The sequence below is a fragment of the Loxodonta africana genome, chromosome 21, assembly GCF_030014295.1.
Source record: "Loxodonta africana isolate mLoxAfr1 chromosome 21, mLoxAfr1.hap2, whole genome shotgun sequence".
Lineage (NCBI taxonomy): Eukaryota > Metazoa > Chordata > Mammalia > Proboscidea > Elephantidae > Loxodonta > Loxodonta africana.
In genome coordinates this window covers 20,770,579-20,794,786 of record NC_087362.1, presented here as the reverse complement: position 1 = coordinate 20,794,786, position 24,208 = coordinate 20,770,579, and the positions used below count along the sequence as shown (strand labels likewise).

Sequence of the window (24,208 nt, the reverse complement as noted above, 5' to 3'; positions counted from 1 at the left end):
AAAATGTGTTCCAAAGATATTGAGATAAAAACTGAATCTTCTGCAAAAGGTAGGTTTTATTTTTACCACTACTCTAGCATAAATTAAGTAATTATTCAAGTTTAAAATAATCTATTAATACCTAATATTTATGGATTAACAATAGGGATAGGCACTTCTCTAAGTTCTTTAAATGAATTTGATTTTATTATCAATGTATTTAATTTTATTTTCACAATAACATCATGAGATGGATATTATTTCCATTCTAAATGATGACGCATATGAGAAACTGATGGTCAAATGCTCATATGCAAGTTCAAGTTGAAGCTGAAGAAAATTAAATCAAGTTCACAAGAGCCAAAGTACAATAATTGGGTACATCCCACCTGAATTTACAGACCATCTCAAGAGTAGATGTGACACATAATGACAGAAGACCACATGAGTTGTGGGGTGACATCAAGGGTATCATACATAAAGTAAAAGGTTGTTAAAAAGACAGGAAAGAAAGAAAAGACCAAAATGTAGTCAGAAGGGACTCTGCAACTTGCTCTTGAACATAGAGTAGCTAAAGCGAACAGAAGAAATGGTGAAGTAAAACAGCTGCACAGATTTAAAGGGAAGTTTGAGATGCCAAAGTAAAGTATCATAACAAAATGTACAAAGACCTGGAGTTAGAAAATCAAAACAGAAGAACTCGCTTAATGTTTCTCAAGCTGAGAGAACTGAAGAAAAAATTTAGCTTCAACTTGCAATACTGAAGAACTCCACGTGCAAAAAAAAAAAAAAAAACAAGCGAGGATGGCAAGACTTCGTTTCACGTACTTTAGACATGTTATCAGTAGGACCCAGTCCCTGGAGAAGGACATCATGCTTGGTAAAGTAGAGGGTCAGTGAAAAAGAGGAAGACCCTCAAGGAGATCTACTGACACAGTGGCTGTAATAATGGGCTGAAACAAAGCAATGATTGGGAGGATGGCCCAGAACCAGGCATGTTTCATTCTGGTATACACAGGGTGGTTCTGAGTCAGAACCCACTCAATGGTATCTAACAATAACAACACAGACAAAATGTTGAAGGATGCAGGAAACATCAAAAGAAGAAGAAAGGAATACACAGAGTCAAAATTCAACCATTTCAGGAGGTAGCATATGATCAAGAACAATGGTACTGAAGGAAAAGTCCAAGCTTTATTGAAGGCATTGGCCAAAAAAAAAAAAAAAAAAAAAAGCCTCCAGGAACTGACAGAACACCAACAGAGATGTTTCAATAAATGTTTGCAACACTGGAAACACTCACTCATCTACATCAAGAAATACAGAGGACAGCTACCTGGCCAACCTACTGGAAGAAATCCATATATGTACCCATTCCAAAGATTCTTGAGCAAATAATCCGAGAAGCTGAACTATACATGAAGAATGTTTCATCAGGATTGGAGGGAGACTCGTTAACAACATGTGATATGCAGATGATCCAATCTTGCTTGCTGAAAGTGAAGAGAACTTGAACCACTTACTGATGGCAATACAAGACTACAGCCTTCAGTATGAATATCTTAACATAAAAAAAAAAAATCCTCACAACTGGCAACATCATGATAAAGGAAGAATATATTGAAGTTATCAAGAATTTAATTTTACTGGGGTCCACAATCAATGCCCATGGAATCAGCAGTCAAGAAATTAAATGACATTGGGCAAATGTCCTGCAAAAGACCTCTTTAAGATGTTAAAAGGCAAGGATGTCACTTTGAGCACTAAAGTGTGCCTAACCCCAGCCTTGGTATTTTCGGTTCCCTCATATGCATGTGAAAGCTGAACCAGGAATAAGAAAGAGTGAAGGACTCATGCTTGTGAATTATGAATATACCATGGACTGCCAGAAGAATGAACTAATCTGTCTTGGAAGAAGTACAGCCAGAATGCTCCTTAGAAATGAGGAAGGTGAGACTGTCTCATGTAAAATCGACTCGATGGCACTGGGTTTGGTTTTGGGTACTTTAGACATGTTATCAGGAGGGACCATTCCCTGAAAACGACATCATGCTTGGTAGAGTAGAGGGTCAGTGAAAAAGAGGAAGACCTTCAAGGAGATGAACTGACACAGTGGCTGCAACAAGAGGCTCATATATAGCAAAGATTGTGAGGATGGCACAGGACCAGGTAGTGTTTCCTTCTGTTGTACTTAGGGTCACTATGAGTTGGAACCAACTTGACAGCACCTAACAACAGTAGATGATAAAAAGGAACCTGGGTGGCATAGTGGTTAAAGTGCTTGGCTGCTAACTGAAAGGTCATCAATTTGAACCCTCCAGTGACTACTTGTAAGAAAGACGTGGCAGTCTGATTCTGTCCTGTTGGGTCACTATGAGTCCAAATCAACTCAATGGCAACTAGTTTTTTCGTTGTAAGTGATGAAACTGAGGTTGAGAGAGGTTGTTAGATAATTTACTTAAGGTTACTAACTAATGCAGTTAGTATGTGACCAGGCTTACATTGACTCTCGGACCACCTGTCTGACTTCTAAGCCAAGGCTGTCCATCACAGGAGGCTCTCTTCCTACTAAAGCACTTAGGAATCACTGTTTAAAAAACAAATGGGAATAGGGTATCCATGTGACAGTATCCAAAGCAACTTTTGGCAGTGATCTGAGACATCCCTGCTTAGGAAACTATTAGGCTATATAAATCAAGAGGATTGCTTTATAGCCTCAGATGTTCCACATGTGGTTATTTAAGGTTAAATTCAAATTAACCAAATCTAAATAAAATTTAAAAATCAGCTCCTCAGTCGCATTAATCACATTTTCAATGTTTCATAACCACATGTTATGGAACATAACCTGTGGCTACCATATTGGACACTGCCCCAACCCACCCAGTGCCGTCGAGTTGATTCCGACTCATAGCGACCCTATAGGACAGAGTAGAACTGCCTCATAGAGTTTCCAAGGAGCCCTGGCGGATTCAAACTGCCAACCCTTTGGTTAGCAGCTGTAGCACTTAACCACTACAGCAGATATAGAAAATCTTCATCATCACAGAGTTTTATTGGACAATACCATATAATATTACCTTAAAAGCTTAGAGTCAGGAAGTATAGTGTGATCTTTGACTTTGTAATTCTAAATGTTAGCGTATTTTCACTAATATGTCTATAATATACCCGAGTTAGTAGAGCATTACCATTCAAATGTTGTCGTTAGGTGCCATCAAGTCGGTTCCAACTAATAGCGACCCTACGCACAACAGAATGAAACTCTGCCCGGTCCTGCACCATCCTCACAATCACTGTCATGCTTGAGCCCATTGTTGCAGCCACCGTGTCAATCCATCTTGTTGGGGGTCTTCCTTTTTTTCTGACCCTCTACTTTACCAAGAAAGATGTTCATTCAAATGACAGTATCAGAACAGAAATTGGAGCACTTTTTGAAAGTCATCGACTAAACACAATTGTATTACTTAGCGTTACTCTGATTGCAGGTGACACTAACCAACTTCAAATTAACTGAAGTGAGAAAAATGACAGGATTATGGCTGGATTTCAGGAAAGGGAAAAAACAAACCAAAAAAACAAGCATCAGGGCTTTAATCATTGTCAGAATTTCATCTCTCCATTTTCCACCGCTGCCTTCTCTCCACACCTGTTTCATTCTCATTTCCTATACCACGGCCCTTCCTCGAAGCCCAGATGTCTTAGCATTTTTAATCTACATTCCAAGAAACGTGCTAGAGGACAGGACAAGCTTTGCATTTTATAGTATAAGCCAAGAGGGAATCTTAACTTGGTCCCCTGGACCCCTACAGTATGTATGGATAGAATTCAGGGTGCTCAAGCTTGGATGGGGACATAGCTGCATCTTTATTTTCACTAACCTATAACTGAAATTTTTCATTTTCTTTCCACTAGGAAAATAGGCAAGCGCACCATATTATCGGTACTGCAGTCACATATGTTTTTGTATTACATTACAGTTGTTCCAGACAACTCAAAATATCATTTGTTCTCATAACTATTCTGTAATTGTGATCATTATCAGACCTGATCCAGTTGTTGTTTTCTTTGTTAAGAAAACATATAAAACTATATGACAGATTTGTTTCTTCTTCTGTATTTTGGTAACTGTCATTTCAACACAATTATTTTTCTAACTATTCTGAGAAGGGGTCCATAGTCTTCACCAAACTGACCCTCATCAGAAAAAAAAAAAAAGATTAAATTAAGAATATCTGAAACTAGAAAGAGACTAAAATTTTATTTTCTCTGGCCTCAACTACAGAATTTCCAGGGAAAGGACTGAGTGGCCCAATTTAGGCCAAGTGCTGAAAACACAGAGGGCCCAGCAAACACATTACGTGTGGAATGAGTACAGGGCAGCTACAAGGAAAATGGGGTCATTGTTCCAATATGAGAGAGTTAGGAAAAAGAAAAAATAATAACTGTCTACCATGGTAAAAGACTGAGTTCTCAGTCCCTATGCAGTTATAGATTTAAACCACCCACCACAAAGAAACAACTGACTCAGGGCTGGATTACTCAGTAATGAAGGTAAGCACAGGCTAACTTGTGCTTACTTACTAATCCATAGTGATACGCCTTGTGGTGAAATTGGTCACTACAGATTAGTAAGAAGTAAGCACAAGTAAGCCTGTGTTTACCTAGTTTACCGGGTAATTCATCCCTGTCAGGGACTGTGAATTTGAAAAGAGGCTTCGATTCTGTAGGAAAGTGCTGTGGGGTTGGGAGAGAGACAGATGCTAGTCATACCTAGAAGCGGAATCTTTGATGTGGTGAAAACATATGAAATTGTTCACTACAGATGATCTAGCAGGCACGGTATGCCTATTGGATAATCTGCCCCTGAAATGACTCACTGGAAGTGGGGAAGAAAAATATGTTCAAGATTCATTTTTAGCATAATCCTAGCATGGCTGATTCAACAAAGGCAGAAAACGTCTACCATTTTTGTGATCTTTCCAACAAATCAGTCTCCACCTTATAAAACTGATACAGATTTTGAGGCATCCTTACAAAAGGCCCTTTTTTCTGGAGTCAATGAGTGAATAAGAAACTTAATCTTGCAGAATGGGAGCTCCAAAATCTAACCACACGGACCACATCTCTGCTGCAAAGGACCTCTTTAAAGTGTTGAAAAGCAAAGACTAAGGTGCACTTGACCCAAGCCATGGTATTTTCAATCTCATCATATGCATGTGAAAGCTGGACAATGAATAAGGAGGACCGAAGATGAATTGACACCTTTGAATTGTGGTGTTGGTGAAGAATATTGAATATACCGTGGACTGCCAAAAGAACAAACAAATCTGTCGTAGAAGAGGTACAACCAGAATGCTCCTTAGAAGGAAGGATGGCGAGACTGCATCTTACATACTTTGGACATGTTGCCAGGAGTGATCAGTCCCTAGAAAAGGACATCATGCTTGGCAAAGTACAGGGTCAGCGGAAAAGAGGAAGACCCTCAATGAGGTGGACTGACACAGTGGTTGCAATAATGAGCTCAAGCATAACAAGGATTGTAAGGATGGCACAGGACCGGGCAATGTTTCATCCTGTTGTGCACAGGGTCGTTATGAGTCAGAACTGACTCGATGGCACCTAACAACAACAACAGCAAACTAAGGAGCCCTGGTGGAGCAAGGGTCAAGAGTTCAGCTGCTAACCAAAAGGTCAGCAGTTCGAACCCACCAGCTGCTCTGTGGAAGAAAGATGTGGCAGTCTGCTCCTATAAGGATTACAGCCTCGGAAGCTCTATGGGGCAGTTTCACTCTGTCCTATATGGATGGTATGAGTCAGAATTGCCTCAAAGCCGATGGAAGCAAACTAAAGACCCTAATACGGTGCTTTATTCTCTGTCCTGCTTTCATGGTACTTGGTAGTTGTGATGATATGAGGAAAAATAGAATATAGTTTTCCTAATGTTTTGCCTTGGAATTATTTTCAAATACCTGGGCTAACTAAACTGTCTACCCAAAAAAGTGTCTATTGCCTTAGTAACAGGAAACAATATGGTATATCTGGTAATATTATGTAATTCATCCCAAGATTTTGTCATGAATCTGGTCTTTTAGAATACAGAAAATAAAATAAACAGATAATTTCCAAGTGCTTAACTCAAGTTGGAACAACACCTTGAAAGAAAACATAAACCACACGAAATTCAGGGAAAAAAAATCTACGGGGAGGGAAAAAATAGTTGCTATCAAGTCGATTCCAACTCATGGCAACCCTATAGAACACAGCAGAACTGCCTCATAGAGTTTCCAAGGAGAGCCTGGTGGATTCAAACTGCGAACTTTTTGGTTAGCAGCCGCAGCTCTTAACCACTACACCACCAGGGTTTCCAAAACCTATGGAAAGTGACTAAAAATCTATCAAGAAAAAATTTAAAAATCATTAAGCAGTGGGTATTAAATGGGGACTTTATTGTTAAAAGCAAATATAGAAAAGCTTGAGAAAATCAAGGTAAATTAAACTAAAATGTCAGGGAAATAACTATTTACACCAATATTTTAAAGACAGGTAATAGCACTGTCTAATAGAAATATTAAGTGAGCCACATGTTCAATTTTAAAATTTTTGTAGCCATAAATAAAAAATGAAACAGAACAGGTAAAGCAAATTTTAATATTTTGTCTAACCCAATATAATCCTAGCATTATTTCAACATTTAATCAACATGAAATTATTAATATTTTACATTACTTTTAATACTTCCTTATTTATATCTACAACACATCTCAGTTTGGACTAGCTGCATTTCAAGTACTGAGTTGCCGCCATATTGGACCATGTAGGTCTGCCGATAGAGTTAATCAGAATCAGGCTACACATTAAGATGACTGGCCCCTAACTGTTCCAGCTTCAACCCACAGAAACATACAAAGCTAGTGACTTAGGACTCTGTTTTTTAAATCATTTCCCATTTATACTATAAAAATATAATACTATAAGAAACATGTGCACATATACATACACGAGAACATCTTGACCCCTGTGCACCATGAACAGATGCTCATAGGATGAGCACTCTTCGTCGTTTAGTGCTTCAGTGCCCATCCTGAAGTTTCGGTTGGTGAGAAGATGAGCAACAGTAACTTGATAGAGAAAAGCTATGCAACACAAGAGTTTCCTTTTAATTAAAAAGAAAAAAAAGTAAATTATAAGATTTACTTAAAAGTCAAAACATAATGAAAGCAAAGAACCTGAAAAATCAGATGCTATAACTCACTGATGTCCATATAATTTCCCTATTGCATTTAAAAGACCTTCTTAGAAATATGCCCTAACGTGTGACCAACTATGCTGATATCATTTTAAGCATTCACAACGCCCAGAGCTTCCCATCCAAAACATCTAAAGAGCTTAAAATTGAAGCAGAAACTTAAATGATCACAATTGCTAAAACTCTTCCATAATTTAAGAATGAAAATTACAGGGCAAGACTTAAGAGAAAGAGATTAAAATTACTTGAACTGGAATTTAACCAAACACTGGTTTTCTACTCAAAGAGCTCCCTGAAAAATATTCTCCAACCTTTCACAAATATCATTATACTGTACCCCATGTGTTTTATGTGGGTTAGGTACCTCATTCTGAGTAAGTTCACGTTCCTAGCATAAAAATTATTTAGAAGGTTCATCACTACATTATTTTGGGGGAGGAATAGAGATACGGTAGGGAATATAATTTTTAGAATTATTCCTTCAAAATCTATTTATGGTATTGGTGAATATCTGCTTTAACAATTTATGAAATGACATCTGAATCAGGTAATCAATGAAGAAGACTCAGAATTACAAAGCATGTCTCTTATGTCTTTGAGAACAATTAGTTCTACAAGGCTGGTAGGATGATTTCTCAAGGTTGATAAAGGTACATCCCATATCATAGCATGATGACTCAGGGAGACGGGGGTTAAAATGTGAAGCATTTATAGGTCTAAAGTAATTCATAAAATTGGTTTTTGTTTGTTTAAATTCAATCCACAAGAAGCAATAAAGTAAAACTTAAAAAATGTTTCTTTTTTTCATTTCCTTGACTAATGCTACACTCATAAAATTTTAAATGCTGAATCATCCCCCATCAGATGGTCAGCAGAAAAAGATGGCGGGATTTTTTCCTAGCATTTAAGGACATTTGGGAAATGTCACATTTTCTATCCCTCCTTCCGGACATATGCCAAGCACTTTTTCATACAGAGAAGGTTTTCAAAAAATTCCACAACAGAGAGTTGTCTAAAAGATGCTTTTTGAAACTTTTTTCAATGCAACATCTGTAAACATGCTACTGATCTAGAGTTTTGAAAAGCACACTTCTGGAATTCTTCCCAGTTGTAACTATTACTATTGCTACCAAAAAAAAAAAAGTAAGTTTAAGTTTTCCTTCTGATATTTCAACAAATTCATGGAAATCTACAATTTATTCTGCATGTATTTCCTGTGCTTTACATCAATTCCACCTCACAGAAAATTTTCCACAGAATTTTGCAAAAAGATACCCATGCAAGTTATTATATATATTTTTATGTTGATACTGAACAAATCAAAATTCCCCTTCCTATTCTTTACAGTTTTCATTCAAAATTGACAAATATTTTGGAGGGCTGGGAAGTTAAGTGTAAAAATCACCATTTCTTTATAAGCATTTTAATTCTTAACATTAACACTGATATTTGAGGCTGAAAATGATTGGTTATAGGAAGAGGAACATATAAAGAAGAATACACCAAAAATAATTATAGAAACAGAGGAAAAAATCTTAGATTATGAGGTTGTTGCTTATTATCAAACATTCTTTCAGCTCTAACATAATATGAGGTTTTTTGGTTGGTCGGTTGTTTTAAACACTACAATAGAGAATATACTACCATCTTTGAAGTCAGGACACAGGAAGATATAGGCCTCATCACGTCAACACCCCCAAGAATGGTCTCTGTTTTGGTTTTAAGCACAATGGTTTTAAAATAGTTTTCCAGTAATTGGAAAAGACATTAAAATATCAAGCATGGCCAACAAACATGAATGCACACACACATTTGTAAGAAATGCAGGTGATATCATCATCGACTTGTCAGTAACAATCTATCACACATCATGTTTCACTCTAATGTTTAATGGGGTTTTGTTAGGATGCGTGATTATACACAGAGGATTACTCTTCTTACCAGGCTATTTATTCTATCTTGAACCAAGTAAATAATCTTTCAGAGTTTCTAAGACGAACAAACTCTCAGGAGGTTTTCTTAATAGTTATTAACAAAAGCCTAAGAATGTTATACTTCTCACATCCATTACCCGTTGCCATCGAGTTGATTCGGGCTCATAGTGACCCTGTAAGACAGGGTAGAACTGCCCTATAGGGTTTCCAAGGAGTTGCTGGTGGGTTTGAACTGTCGATCCTTTGGTTAGCAGCCAAGTTCTTAGACACTGCGCCACTACGGTTCCACTTTTCATATAGTTCAATGCAAATAAATTCCTTTTCTTTGAAATTATGTAAAGGAAACAAAATGAATAGTAAAATCTTATCTATGCATATTACCTAAGCATTGCATTTGAATTTATTTTCCTACTCTCTATGGGAGGTTATCGCCTCTGAATCTTAAAAAAAGAATGTAATTGAGACAAAAGGTCATCTAAGTATTTTTATTTTGTGTATTAACTTTTTGTTTTCTTCTCAAGGAGGGGCTTAATAAGCCTAAAATACCCATCCACTCATGCAAACTGGAAGGAAGAGTTAGTCAGTGAGAAAAATGTTATTGTATACATGGTAAAAGGCCCAATTGAAAAAAAAAAAAAAGCCAGATGAGCTTGAATATTAAATGTATATCCCCTAAAAATGATACTTATTAACAAAAACATGGGCGCTAGTATGAATAGAGGTTAAAATCACCTATCAACCCTTGGTTTTTACCCTGATCCTTCATGACATGAGGTAAGTTGTTCAACCCAATGGAACTTTAGTTTTCTATCTGAAATGTAATGATTGTATCACATGATTGCTGCATGTGTTACCAGAAGCAATGTTTGCTAAACCCTTGTTTGACCCAGAGTGCAGTCCATGATAACTATTACCAGTAGTAGTAGTATCTGATGGGCATTATTCTAAGCCCTACTCAGATATTATCTTCTGTAATATTTAACAATAACCCTCCAAATTTGCACTGTCCAATATCATAGTCACTAGCCTCCTTGGGGCACAGTGGTTAAGTGCTATGACTGCTAACCACAAGGTCAGAAGTTTGAATCCACCAGCCACTCACTGGAAACTCTATGGGGGCAGTTCTACTCTGTCCTACAGGGTCACTACGAGTCGCAATCGACTCGAAGGCAACCGGTTAGCCTCACTATTTAAATTAAAATTAATAAAATTAAAAATTAATTTCTCAGTCACACTAGCCACATTTCTAGTGCTCAAGAGCCACATGTGCCTAGTGACTACCATATTAAACAGTACAGATTATAGAACATTTCTATCATGACAAAGAGATGTATTGGACAGCACTTCTCTGAGGTATCTATTATTACATATCTACAAGAGGAAATAGTAATAGGAAGAGGAAGAAACTTGCCCAAGGCTATACGTTGGTAGTAAGGGCTGAAGCTAGGATGAAATCATGGCAATCTAATTGCCCTCTAAATGCTGGCAAATGTTCAACAAATGTCAACTGTATTTATTTTCATTTTTTTCTAATAAAGCCTTACATGTGAGGGTAATTTGTAAAATCAAATACGAATATGTGCAATATCCATTCAGTAACTGGGCTACATTAAGTTCTCAAGAGAACAGTATGCAAAATTATAATGTAAAAACTGCATTTGCAGTTTTTATAATTATTAAATAAATGACTTGCACTTTTTTATATTGTTTTATGTTCAAACTTTATTTAAACAAATTATACTAAAACCTTATGCAAAATTTTTTTACCAATATTATTGCTTTTGTTTCTTTTAATACAGTTTTTGTACCAGTTGAGCTGAATTCCGCAATAAAAAAGGAGAATTTTTTTTGAAAACCTAAGCATATAGTAATCCCCAACATATTAAATACAAGAAAATGGCATTACATGAGCATGTGTCCCTCATAGCAGATTGTCTTGGTAAGCAAACTAGCAATTAGCTAAGTAGACAATGAAGTCAGTATGCTTTCAGGAGAAAAAAAAAAAAAAAAACCTGATCTGAAATTTGAAGGTAAACTAGGTCTTCAGACAAGCGTTATGACGTTTAAACATAATATAACTGATTATATATTAGTTAATACAGCTTATATATTACCCCTTGCTGTTGATCAATTCTGACTCATAGTAACCCTATAGGACAGAGTAGAACTGCCCCATAGAGTTTCCAAGGAGTGGCTGGTGGGTTTGAACTGCTGACCTTTTGGTCAGCAGCCAAGCTCTTAACCGCCGTTCCACCGGGGCTCAGGCTTAAAAAAGTATTCAATTATTTGATAGAAACTAGATACGAAGTATTCTTAGAATTCTTATTTGAAGTCTGGAGATGAAAAATAATAAGATCCTAGGATTTAAGGTTAACATTTCCAGACCTCATTTTCTTCAGAATACCAAAACCAGAGTAACAGGGTCTCCTCCAAACAAGAATTGCCCATTGATCTATTGGGGATGAGACTGAGCAAAGTGCTGCAATTTTGGTAACAAACTAAATCTACCCCCAAACAAATGATACATTTTTGCATTACCGAGAACAAATGATAACACTCTAGCCAACAGAATATTTCTGAGTATTCACATGTAAACATAGATTATGTGGGTTTCATAAGCAGTGCAATTATAAACCCATTGCCATAAATTCTGACTCATAGCGACCCTATAGGACAGAGTAGAACTGCCCCATAGAGTTTCCCGGTGGATTCGAACTGCTGACTTTTGGTTAGCAGCCAAATTCTTAACCACTACACACCCTGGTTTCCAGTGCAATTATAGTACTGTAAAATTTAAAAGTATTTATTCAAAGTCTGTATATATGGATTTAAAAATAAACATATAAAAAGATACAAATTCAAGAAATTAATGAGGAAAAAACGGGACTTATGAAAAACACAAATTCTAAACAAGAAACAAGGTAAATACTAATACTCCTCCCATGCTAAATTTGGTTAATTCCTAGAAATTATATATATAAATTAAAAAATATAAAATGAGTAAATAAGCAACCAAAACCAAAAAACCAAACCCAGTGCCGTCAAATCGATTCTGACTCATAGGAAACCCTGGTGGCAAAGTGGTTAAGTGCTATGGCTGCTAACCAAAGGGTCAGCAGTTCGAACCCGCCAGGCGCTCCTTTGAAACTCTATTGGGCAGTTCTACTCTGTCCTATAGGGTCGCTTTGAGTCGCTATGAGTAAATAAAAAACATACTTATTTTAAGGCTATATATAAATACCAGTAAGAAAAGGCTTTCTAATGGAGTGAGTAGATTGAGAGAGGCCGGTTGAACATAGCTAGTATTATTGATCCTTAAGTATTGCCACGGCATGCAAGTGGGAGCTATTAGAGACTCAAGCAAAACTCAAACAAATGTCCAAGGATATAGATTACATCATGCTGAGTGGGCATATGCAGGCTAAATTTTCTATTTTTTTTTTCTTTCCAAAAATTGGTACCATTATCGTAATCCATGAAAGGAAAAGTAAAAACAGTGAATTCTGGAAACAGACTTATGGTTTTAATGTCAGTTTGGAGCCCTAGTGGCACAGTGGTTAAGCATTAAGGCTGCTAACCAAAAGGTCAGCTGTTGGAACCCACCAGCTGCTCCTTGGAAACCCTACAGGGGGCAGTTCTACTCTGTTCTATAGGGTCAACTCAAGAGCAACAAGTTGGGTCTTTTTTTGGTTAACGCCAATTTATTGCAAAGGCAATGAACCTTAAGAAAAAAGTCAAATTACTATTCAATACAGGCAAGAGAAACTCATAACCCACATTCAATGGGAATTCCATAGAGAAATAAAAACGGGAAAAAATTACTTTATAAAACTTGCATTTTACCAAAACCCAAACGGCTACTTGCTTTGCAGAGAACTGGAAAATGTTTGCACTATTTTAATATTTCCTAGACAAAAATAGAACATTTCAGAAAAAAAAATTTTTTTTAAATAGGAAGTTAACACCTATCAAATTCTAGGAAATTAAAATGTAACTCAGTGTTTCAAAGAATGGAATGGACATAACTCTTTTCAACTGTACCTCAAGGCTATGTCATTTTTCTTAGTTCCTGAGGTGCCTGACAGTCTACAACTCACTCTCTTTGTGTTGCACTAAAAGGTAAACTGAGCTGTCAGGGACACTGGTACTACAATCCATCTCTCAAGAGCAGGAAAATGTTGAATTTCTTACTAGGCTGTCAAGAGTTCATGTGCTCTTACTGTCAGTTTCCTGCATTTTTATACTCTAGTTATAAAAGCACCCATAAGCCTTTTCAGCAGTTAGTTTCCTGCGGACTAGTTAATAGTATCCTGTCAGGCAGCTAATATTTATGACAAGGGAAAGGTGAATGGTCTGTGGAAGTGTGGCCCACCAATCATTAATTTCCCTCCTCAGCAGAACAGCGGTTTACATACTTCTTTTGAAATTGTTAAAAATGTATGCGTGCGATTTTGAAAAGTGGCCATTGTTCTAAAATACTCAGGAGTCATTTTTTATCATGATCCCACAGCAGAATAAAGCATATACCAAACCCATGCGGAGTATTTTCCAAAGCTTTCAATCACAAGAAACAGACTTTCTATAATGAATCACATTTATAATGGAGTCCCATATCCTAAATATTTTTAATAACCAGGTGAGAAATTAAAATTCCAGTATATTTCCAAGAGTTTATGGGACACTTCCAAGTTGAATTCCCTCACATGGCATTATTATATGTCTTAGGCTGGGTTCTCTAGAGAAGCAAAACCAGTAAAGCGTATAAATATACATAGAGAGAGATTTATACCAAAGAAACAGCTCATGCAAAAGTAGAGGTTGAAACGTCCCAAGGTCATGGATCAGAATAGAGGTGTCTCCTGATTCACATAACACAGGAGCTGGTGAACCCAGGATCAGCAGGCTGGAGAGCAGAACTCTTGCTCATAGGCTGATGAAGGTCAACGAATCTCAAGATGGGCAGGTAAAACTGCAAGGCTTCTCCTGATTCACGTACCTGCAGGGGCTGGCAGACCCAAGACTGGCAGGTCGGAGAGCAGGGCTCTTGGTCACGGGCTGTGAAGGTCGATGAATCCCGAGATCAGTAGGTAGGCTGCTAGCTCAAGTCTCAAGAACTGGAGGTCAGACGAACAAGAGACAGCTGCAGGATCCAGAACAAGCCAAAAACCTTGGCAAGCAAGCAGGAAGGAAATAGGTGGTGGAAGGTGGAGAGATGAAGGCTGAGGGGGTTTAATTAGGCCTTTAATTTAGCTGAAATGTTAATATTTAGAATAAAATAGATAATAATATCGTAATCTGCTCATTAGCCAAAAGAAAAAAAAATTCATTATGTTTTACTTACATGTTTGGATACTTTACAAAACAGCGTAGATTTAACTGGAGGAAAATGATGAGGCAACAGAGATAATCTAACCCTAAATACTTCAGAATGTTTTGAAAGTTAAAGACACTATTTTCCTGTCATATTTAATCTCACATTAAAACCTATGGCATTATTATTCTTTAATATGAAGTGGTCTTTGTCTTATCAGATATTTCTCTCATGATCTGAGCTATTGCTATTATTTTGTAAGTGGAATGAAGAAAAGGATAAATAAAAAGATTTAAATGTAAGCTGAGAAAAAAATTAAGAGATGAGGAGGATCTTTTCAGATAACTAGACAAACTAGAAAAGATTGAGGGGACAGGAGGGACTGAAGAGGAGGCCGTAGGGTGGTAAGAAGACATTGGATGAGAGGGGCTTAACGGACTAATGGACTAATGGACAGCACAGCAAAGGCAGCTGTCGGTAGAGATTCTCCAAGCAGAGAAATGTGTGAAGACCAGCCTGGAGTGTCTAAGATGGTGGTCAAGAGAGGCACTGAGAGATTGATAGGAAAAGTGAAACAGAGGAAGGAGCAGAGTACAATGTGTGCCAAGTTTATCAATATAGTATTCACTTCCCAAAATTAGAACCAAGCTGAAAAACCAGGATTTCTTTACCAGGCATGGATTTAATATTGATCATTGCTCTGACAGAGACTACGTTGAATTTAGGTTTAGCAGTATGAAAGCAGAATTATCAGATATCATTTTTCAAGGTAATGTTTACCTAATAAAGAGATATCCACTTCCTAAAGATAACGCATCTTCAGAGAAAACAGAAGCTACTCTATTTGATGTTCATATGAAGTGATGAGTAAACATTCAAATCTATTGATTGAAATAGAATTCCTACTAATTGTTTCTTCCTTCATATAGTTCTCACTACCATACAAAGCTGCAAAAGAAACCACACCTCCTGAAACTCGTTTCCCCCAATTAGTTCAAACCAGTCTCATCAGTTAATTTATATTATTCTCAAGTGATATCTAGGAACACATTTTAAATGAATATGATTACATCTAGAACAAAGTGGCTGTATGTATGTGTCCGTGTGTGTTTTCATGTGTATATATATATATACGCTTGTATGCATTTACACATAAAAACAACATACACAGACACATATGTGCACTCATATCTACGTATTTGTGTATATAGGTATATGTGTGTGTTTATCATCTGTCCCATGATCTAAACTAGCTGTATTATAATGCAAATGAGACAAAGAAAGAGAGAAATAGAAAAATTAAAAGGTAAATGAGAACAGAAAAAGAAGATAAGGATTTTTTCAGATAACCAGACAAGTAACAAAGGCGATTGAGATGACAGGCATTTCAATTTGGAAAGACATCTCTGGTTGACATTTTACCAAAAGTTTGTGGAATTTGGCAAGATTTCAGAGCTCATCCGCCTTCATGGAACAGTTATTTTAAATAATTTTTCATGCGTTAAATATGAAAACTCTGATAAAATTGATCACAGAAATGAATTCCTATCTATTACTTTTCCATATTCTTTATATGAATTAAGCTGGAAATTTTTTTTTTTAGGCATATAGAATTTTTTTCTTTCATTCCTATCATTCATTCATGCCAGGTATTTGGAGTCCAGGCAAGTGGTACACGTTTACATTTACTTGCCATGAGTTATACGTGTATGACTTCCTACTCTCATTCCCCAGGATGACATCAGACTGGGAGTGGACGCCCAAAAGTGCTTTGTTTATCTATGGGGTACAGGTGCTTCATTTGATAGTGTAAAAAAACTGAAATATCTTTGTATTTTTATGTTTCCCTATTTTCTGCTCTCTCTATTATTACACTGGGTCCAATCACTGTTATTACATCTTTTCAATGTATCTGTAAATAGCTTGCACAATATTGCTTGGCATATTATAATTTCCTTTGCATTTTGTAACTAATCTTTCCAATATTTTCACCCTATATTTTCACCTACTTTGTAAATTTCCGCAGAGAAGTATCTTTTTTGGCCTCCGTATCTAGACAGTGCTCTGAATCTAAACATTGTTTATTAGATATTGCTACTGAATTGCTTCATACAACTTCAGAGAGTTTTTCAATAGTGACAATGACAAAAAGAAAATTCTGTTTTAATGTGAAGAGTATCCCAATCCCTGAATCATTCCTTTATTCTCTTAAACTTCCTTTTATAATTCAAGAGGCATTCACTGAATGCCTACTAAGTAACAGACGCTCTGCTAGATAATAGAGTTAAACAAACAATAACAGTGTTTGACTTCAAGAATTCCAAAGTACAGAGAGGCTGACCAAAAAAAAAAAAACAATGAATGATTGTAATCTAAGGTGATAACTGCTGAGACAGAAGGATGCCTGAATTCAAGGAGTCACCCAGGCTTGAGGGGCTCAGGGAACACTTCACAGAGCTGAATCTTGAAGGAAGAGGAGACAAAGCCAACATTCCAGGCACAAGGAATAACAGAACAAAGGCACATGCAATCTGAGTAATTCCACATTAATGTGCTTTTTGATTGTGTTTTGTCTCCTGATTTCCAACATTTAGTTAAGTAGATTTGTCATTGCTTCTGACATTTAGCTTTGGAGAGGAGTCAATAACATTTTTGAAATATTATATATCGCGTTTTAGGTAAAAGTTTACATAGCAAATTAGTTTCCCATTGAACCAATAACATTTTATTTATGCCTTCTTTCTGAACAACACAATGGAACAGCCAATCCCAATGAAATATACAGTTCCATGATATTGACTAAAAAGCAGTCATGAGATGTAATATTCCTGTACTCCAGAACAGTTATACTCATACAGCAAATAGCAATTTCACTAAAAATTTAAAAAATAATGTTTTTTTCTTAAAGGTTCATAAAATGTGTACAACCAAAAGTGGTGATACACATGGTCCTGTATGTGAGAAACTATATTCCTTTCAAAGATGTATTCTATGTTTCAGCGATGTGCTCATAGATGTGCTCCACGTTTCCGCGATGTGCTCATAGATGTGCTCCACGTTTCCGCGATGTGCTCATAGATGTGCTCCACGTTTCAGCGATGTGCTCATAGATGTGCTCCACGTTTCAGCGATGTGCTCATAGATGTGCTCCACGTTTCAGCGATGTGCTCATAGATGTGCTCCACGTTTCAGCGATGTGCTCATAGATGTACTCTATGTTTCAGCGATGTGCTCATAGATGTACTCTATGTTCAGTGATGTGCTCATAGATGTACTCTATGTTTCAGTGACGTGCTCATAGATGTACTCTATGTTTCAGTGATGTGCTCATAGATGTAATCTATGTTTCAGCGATGTGCTCATAGATGTAATCTATGTTTCAGTGATGTACTCTATGTTTCCATGAAGCAAGGAAAGAGTAAAACTCATAGTTACAAATGCACTACACATGGTACTTAAAATGTGGAGGAAAAAGTCAAATAAATATTCTAAAGCACAGAGTTAACTTAACCAAAAGAACCAAACTCAACGCCGTCTATTCGATTCCAATTCATAACTTAGGCTATAGTCAACTGAAATACGTAAGAAAAAAAAAAAAAAACTGTTGCAATCAAGTTAATTCTGACTCATGGTGACCCCATGTGTTACACAGTAGAACTGCTCCGTTGGGTTTTCTTGGCTATGATCTTTATGGAAGCAGATTGCCAACCTTTAGGTTAGTAGCCAAGAGCAAACCACCTGCACCCACCACCGGAGGACCTTAATCAAAGTACAGAGGGATTTGCAATCACTGAAAGACTTTTTATATTCCAAGACGAAGCAAGAAGATGGGCAGCTGATGGAGTACAGAGTTCAGAGAAGCTCTCAAGGACCAGTAAGGTCAAGTACCACATAATAAGAGCTGGCATGGACCTAAGACAAAGGAGACGAGCTTAGAGTCTATGGCTGTTAGGTGTCATCTAGTTGATTGTGACTCATAGATACTCAAAGTGCAGTAGCGTCACTAGGGTTGGTGTCACCCAGTGCTGCAACTAAATGATGAAGTCACCCCCGCATGCTAGTTACCACAATATTGTACCAAAAACACCAAAAAATTTTATAAAAACACTGGCAGCAACAACAACAGCGCTTGCTTGTAGAGCGTACAGACAAAGCCACCTAATTTGAAATGTCATCGTAATTAGGTATTAATGACAGTTCTGACAACAATGCATTAGAGCTTCAAAAAGTAAATTAGCAGGCAGGGGCCAAGATGGCGGACTAGGTGGATGCTACCGCGGATCCCTCTTGCAACAAAGACTCGGAAAAACAAGGGAATCGATCACATACATAACAATCTACGAACTCTGAACAACAAGCACAGACTTAGAGACGGAAAACGAACAAATACGGGCAGACAGCGACTGTTTTCAGAACCAGGAGCCAGCGTACCAGGCAGGGGACCTTCGGAGCCCGATCTGGGGCAGAGCCCAGGGGGGCAGACGGCACAGAAAGGGGGCCCACCCCTTCCCCCCGCAAACCCATCCCGGGAGGAAGTCTAGCAGGTTGGCGCAGGCGGCGTAGAGGCGCAGCCGGAGGGAGAAGCACCCGGGAGGCAGTGACTGATCTGGGAGGGGGGAGAACAGCGTCCCAGCTGGGGTGCCGTCCCGCCGGGAGTTAGGCGAGAAGCCGACGGGGCGCGAGCGGAGGGGAGTCAACTATATTTCCCTAAAGTGACCCCAGGGCAGGGCCCACACCTTCGTGCGGGAGGACGCACACCCAGTCCGCGCGTGTGGCGCAGCACACCAGAGGGAGAAATCCCCGGAAGTGTCTGGTCTCAAAGCAGGGAAAGCAGCATCCCAGACAGGGAGCCATTCCGCTGGGATCTGGGCACTCGCGCGCGCGGGCGGAGCGTGAGCACGGGGTCCATTTTTATTACCCGGAATTGACCCAGGGGGCGGGCCCACCTGGTCTTGCGAGTGACGCCCTCCCAGTCTGCGCGAGAGGTGTGGCACACTGGAAGGAGAAGTCCCTGGGAGGAAGTGATTGGTCCGGAAGCGGGGAAAGTAGCGTGCTGGGACTTGGGCGTGCGCACGAGCAGGGCGTGAGCGCGGGGTCCATTTTTATTACCCTGAATTGACCCAGGGGGCGGGCCCACCTGGTCTTGCGAGTGACGCCCTCCCAGTCTGCGCGAGAGGTGTGGCACACTGGAAGGAGAAGTCCCTGGGAGGAAGTGATTGGTCCGGAAGCGGGGAAAGTAGCGTGCTGGGACTTGGGCGTGCGCACGAGCAGGGCGTGAGCGCGGGGTCCATTTTTATTACCCTGAATTGACCCAGGGGGCGGGCCCACCTGGCCGTGCAGGTGATGCCAACCCAGTTCGCGCGAGAGGTGTGGCGCTCCGAAAGGAGAAGTCCCCGGGAGGAAGTGACTGGTTCCCGAACGGGGAAAGCAGCGTCTCAACCCGGAAGTCATCCCGCTGGGATTTGGGCACGCGCACGGGCGGGGCGTGACGGCGGGACCCAATTATAATCGCCTGAATAGACCCTGGAGGCGGGCCCACCCGTTCGTGCGGGAAACACCCACCCAGTGTCCACGAGCAGTGCCGCACACCAGAGGAAGTCCCTAGGAGGAAGTGACTGGTTTCCGAGCAAGGAAAGCAGTGTCCTAGCCAGGGACCCATCCAGCCCGGATTTTGGCGAACGGGGGCGGAGCGTGAAAGTGGTGTTCAGCTCTATATTCTGTGGTGCTACACTCCTAGCTCTCAGATCCCTCCCCCACCCTCCCCAGGCGGCCCCATTAACATCCGAATACCCGGAGCCAGAGGGAGAATTCAGATAGGGATCTGACTGCATTTTTTTTTAGCTGACTACTTGGAAAATCTAGTTTCCCAGTGATGGCTCGGAGACAGCAGTCCATATCAAGCCACATAAAGAAACAGACCATGACAGCTTCTCCAACCCCCCAAACAAAAGAATCAAAATCTTTCCCAAATAAAGATACAATCCTGGAATTATCAGATACAGAATATAAAAAACTAATTTACAGAATGCTTAAAGATATCATAAATGAAATTAGGATAAATGCAGAAAAAGCTAAGGAACACACTCATAAAACTGTTGAAGAACTCAAAAAGATTATTCAAGAACATAGTGGAAAAATTAACAAGTTGCAAGAATCCATAGAGAGACAGCATGTAGAAATCCAAAAGATTAACAATAAAATTACAGAATTTGACAACGCAATAGAAAGTCAGAGGAGCAGACTCGAGCAATTAGAATGTAGACTGGGACTTCTGGAGGACCAGGGAATCAACACCAACATAGCTGAAAAAAAATCAGATAAAAGAATTAAAAAAAATGAAGAAACCCTAAGAATCATGTGGGACTCTATCAAGAAGGATAACTTGCGAGTGATTGGAGTCCCAGAACAGGGAGGGGGACAGAAAACACAGAGAAAATAGTTGAAGAACTCCTGACACAAAACTTCCCTGACATCATGAACGATGAAAGGATATCTATCCAAGATGCTCATCGAACCCCATTTAAGATTGATCCAAAAAGAAAAACACCAAGACATATTATCATCAAACTTGCCAAAACCAAAGACAAACAGAAAATTTTAAAAGCAGCCAGGGAGAAAAGAAAGGTTTCCTTCAAGAGAGAATCAATAAGAATAAGTTCAGACTACTCAGCAGAAACCATGCAGGCAAGAAGGGAATGGGACGACATATACAGAGCACTGAACGAGAAAAACTGCCAACCAAGGATCATATATCCAGCAAAACTCTCTCTGAAATATGAAGGAGAAATTAAGATATTTACAGATAAACACAAGTTTAGAGAATTTGCAAAAACTAAACCAAGACTGCAAGAAATGCTAAAGGAGATTGTTTGGCCGGATGACCAATAATATCAGGTACCAGCACAATACAAGGTCACAAAACAGAACGTCCTGATATCAACGCAACTCAAATAGGGAAAGCACAAAAACAAACAAATTAAGACTAATTCTAAAAAATAAATAAATAAACAAAATAATACACACTACAGGAAATCATGGAAATCAATAGATAAATGATCAAAATAATCAAAAAGAGGGACTAAATATAGGAGGCATTGAACTGCCAGATGGAGAGTGATACAAGGCGAAATAGAAGGATACAAATTAGGTTTTTACTTAGAAAAATAAGGGTAAATAAAAAGGTAACCCCAAAAAGGAATATCATTCCCATAACTCAAGAAAAAAGCCAAGAAAAACGTAACGACTCAATAAACACAAAGTTAAACATTATGAAAATGAGGATCTTACAAGCTACTAAGAAAAACGTCTCAGCACAAAAAAGTATGTGGAAAAATGAAATGGCCAACAACACACATGAAAAGGTATCAAAATGACAGCACTAAAAACTTACTTATCTATAATTACGCTGAATGTAAATGGACTAAATGCACCAATAAAGAGACAGAGAGTCACGGACTGGATAAAAAAACACGATCCATCTATATGCTGCCTACAAGAGACACACCTTAGACTTAGAGACACAAACAAACTAAAACTCAAAGGATGGAAAAAAATATATCAAGCAAACAATAAGCAAAAAAGAAGAGGAGTAGCAATATTAATTTCTGACAAAATAGACTTTAGACTTAAATCCGCCACAAAGGATAAAGAAGGACACTATATGATGATAAAAGGGACAATTGATCAGGAAGACATAACCATATTAAATATTTACGCACCTAATGACAGGGCTGCAAGATACATAAATCAAATTTTAACAGAATTGAAAAGTGAGATAGACACCTCCACATATATAGTAGGAGACTTCAACACACCACTTTCGGAGAAGGACAGGACATCCAGTAAGAAGCTCAATAGAGACACGGAAGACCTACTTACAACAATCAACTAACTTGACCTCATTGACTTATACAGAACTCTTCACCCAACTGCTGCAAAATATACTTTTTTTTCTAGCGCACATGGAACATTCTCTAGAATAGACCACATATTAGGTCACAAAACAAATCTTTCCAGAATCCAAAACATCAAAATATTACAAAGCATCTTCTCAGACCACAAAGCAATGAAGCTAGAAATCAATAACAGAAAAACTAGGGAAAAGAAATCAAATACTTGGAAACTGAACAATACCCTCCTGAAAAAAGACTGGGTTATAGAAGACATCAAGGAGGGAATAAGGAAATTCTTAGAAAGCAACGAGAATGAAAATACTTCCTATCAAAACCTCTGGGACACAGCAAAAGCAGTGCTCAGAGGCCAATTTATATCGATAAATGCACACATACAAAAAGAAGAAAGAGCCAAAATCAGAGAACTGTCCCTACAACTTGAACAAATAGAAAGTGAGCAACAAAAGAATCCATCAGGCACCAGAAGAAAACAAATAATAAAAATTAGAGCTGAACTAAATGAATTAGAGAACAGAAAAACAATTGAAAGAATTAACAAAGCCAAAAGCTGGTTCTTTGAAAAAATTAACAAAATTGATAAACCATTGGCTAGACTGACTAAAGAAAAACAGGAAAGGAAACAAATAATCCGAATAAGAAACGAGAAGGACCACATCACAACAGAACCAAATGAAATCAAAAGAATCATATCAGACTACTACATAAAATTGTACTCTAACAAATTTGAAAACCTAGAAGAAATGGATAAATTCTTAGAACAATACTACTTACCTAAACTAACACATTCAGAAGTAGAACAACTAAATAGACCCATAACAAAAAAAGAGATTGAAACGGTAATCAAAAAACTTCCAACAAAAAAAAGTCCTGGCCCAGATGGCTTCACTGCAGAGTTCTACCAAACCTTCAGAGAAGACTTAACACCATTACTATTGAAGGTATTTCAAAGTATAGAAAAAGACGGAATACTACCCAACTCATTCTATGAGGCTACCATCTCCCTGATACCAAAACCAGGTAAAGACATTACAAAAAAAGAAAATTTTAGACCTATATCCCTCATGAACATAGATGCAAAAATCCTCAACAAAATTCTAGCCAATAGAATCCAACAACACATCAAAAAAATAATACACCCTGATCAAGTGGGATTTATACCAGGTATGCAAGGCTGGTTTAATATCAGAAAAACCATTAATGTAATCCATCACATAAATAAAACAAAAGATAAAAACCACATGATCTTATCAATTGATGCAGAAAAGGCATTTGACAAAGTTCAACACCCATTTATGATAAAAACTCTAACCAAAATAGGAATTGAAGGAAAATTCCTCAACATAATAAAGGGCATATATGCAAAGCCAACGGCCAATATCACTCTAAATGGAGAGAACCTGAAAGCATTTCCCTTGAGAACGGGAACCAGACAAGGATGCCCTTTATCACCGCTCTTATTCAACATCGTACTTGAAGTCCTAGCCAGGGCAATTAGGCTAGACAAAGAAATAAAGGGTATCCAGATTGGTAAGGAGGAAGTAAAGCTATCACTATTTGCAGATGACATGATCGTATACATGGAAAACCCTAAGAAATCCTCCAGAAAACTACTGAAACTAATAGAAGAGTTTGGAAGAGTCTCAGGATATAAAATAAACATACAAAAATCACTTGGATTCCTCTACATCAACAAAAAGAACACCGAAGAGGAAATAACCAAATCAATACCATTCACAGTAGCCCCCAAGAAGATAAAATACTTAGGAATAAATCTTACCAAGGATGTAAAAGACCTATACAAAGAAAACTATAAAACTCTGCT

At 38.2% G+C, this 24,208-nt stretch overlaps 1 protein-coding gene across 1 annotated transcript in view; it reads right to left on the bottom strand.

The window, feature by feature from the left end:
• SPOCK3 (SPARC (osteonectin), cwcv and kazal like domains proteoglycan 3) overlaps positions 1-24,208 on the bottom strand; it is a 514,066-nt gene that overhangs the window by 426,606 nt on the left and 63,252 nt on the right. The window lies entirely within an intron of this gene.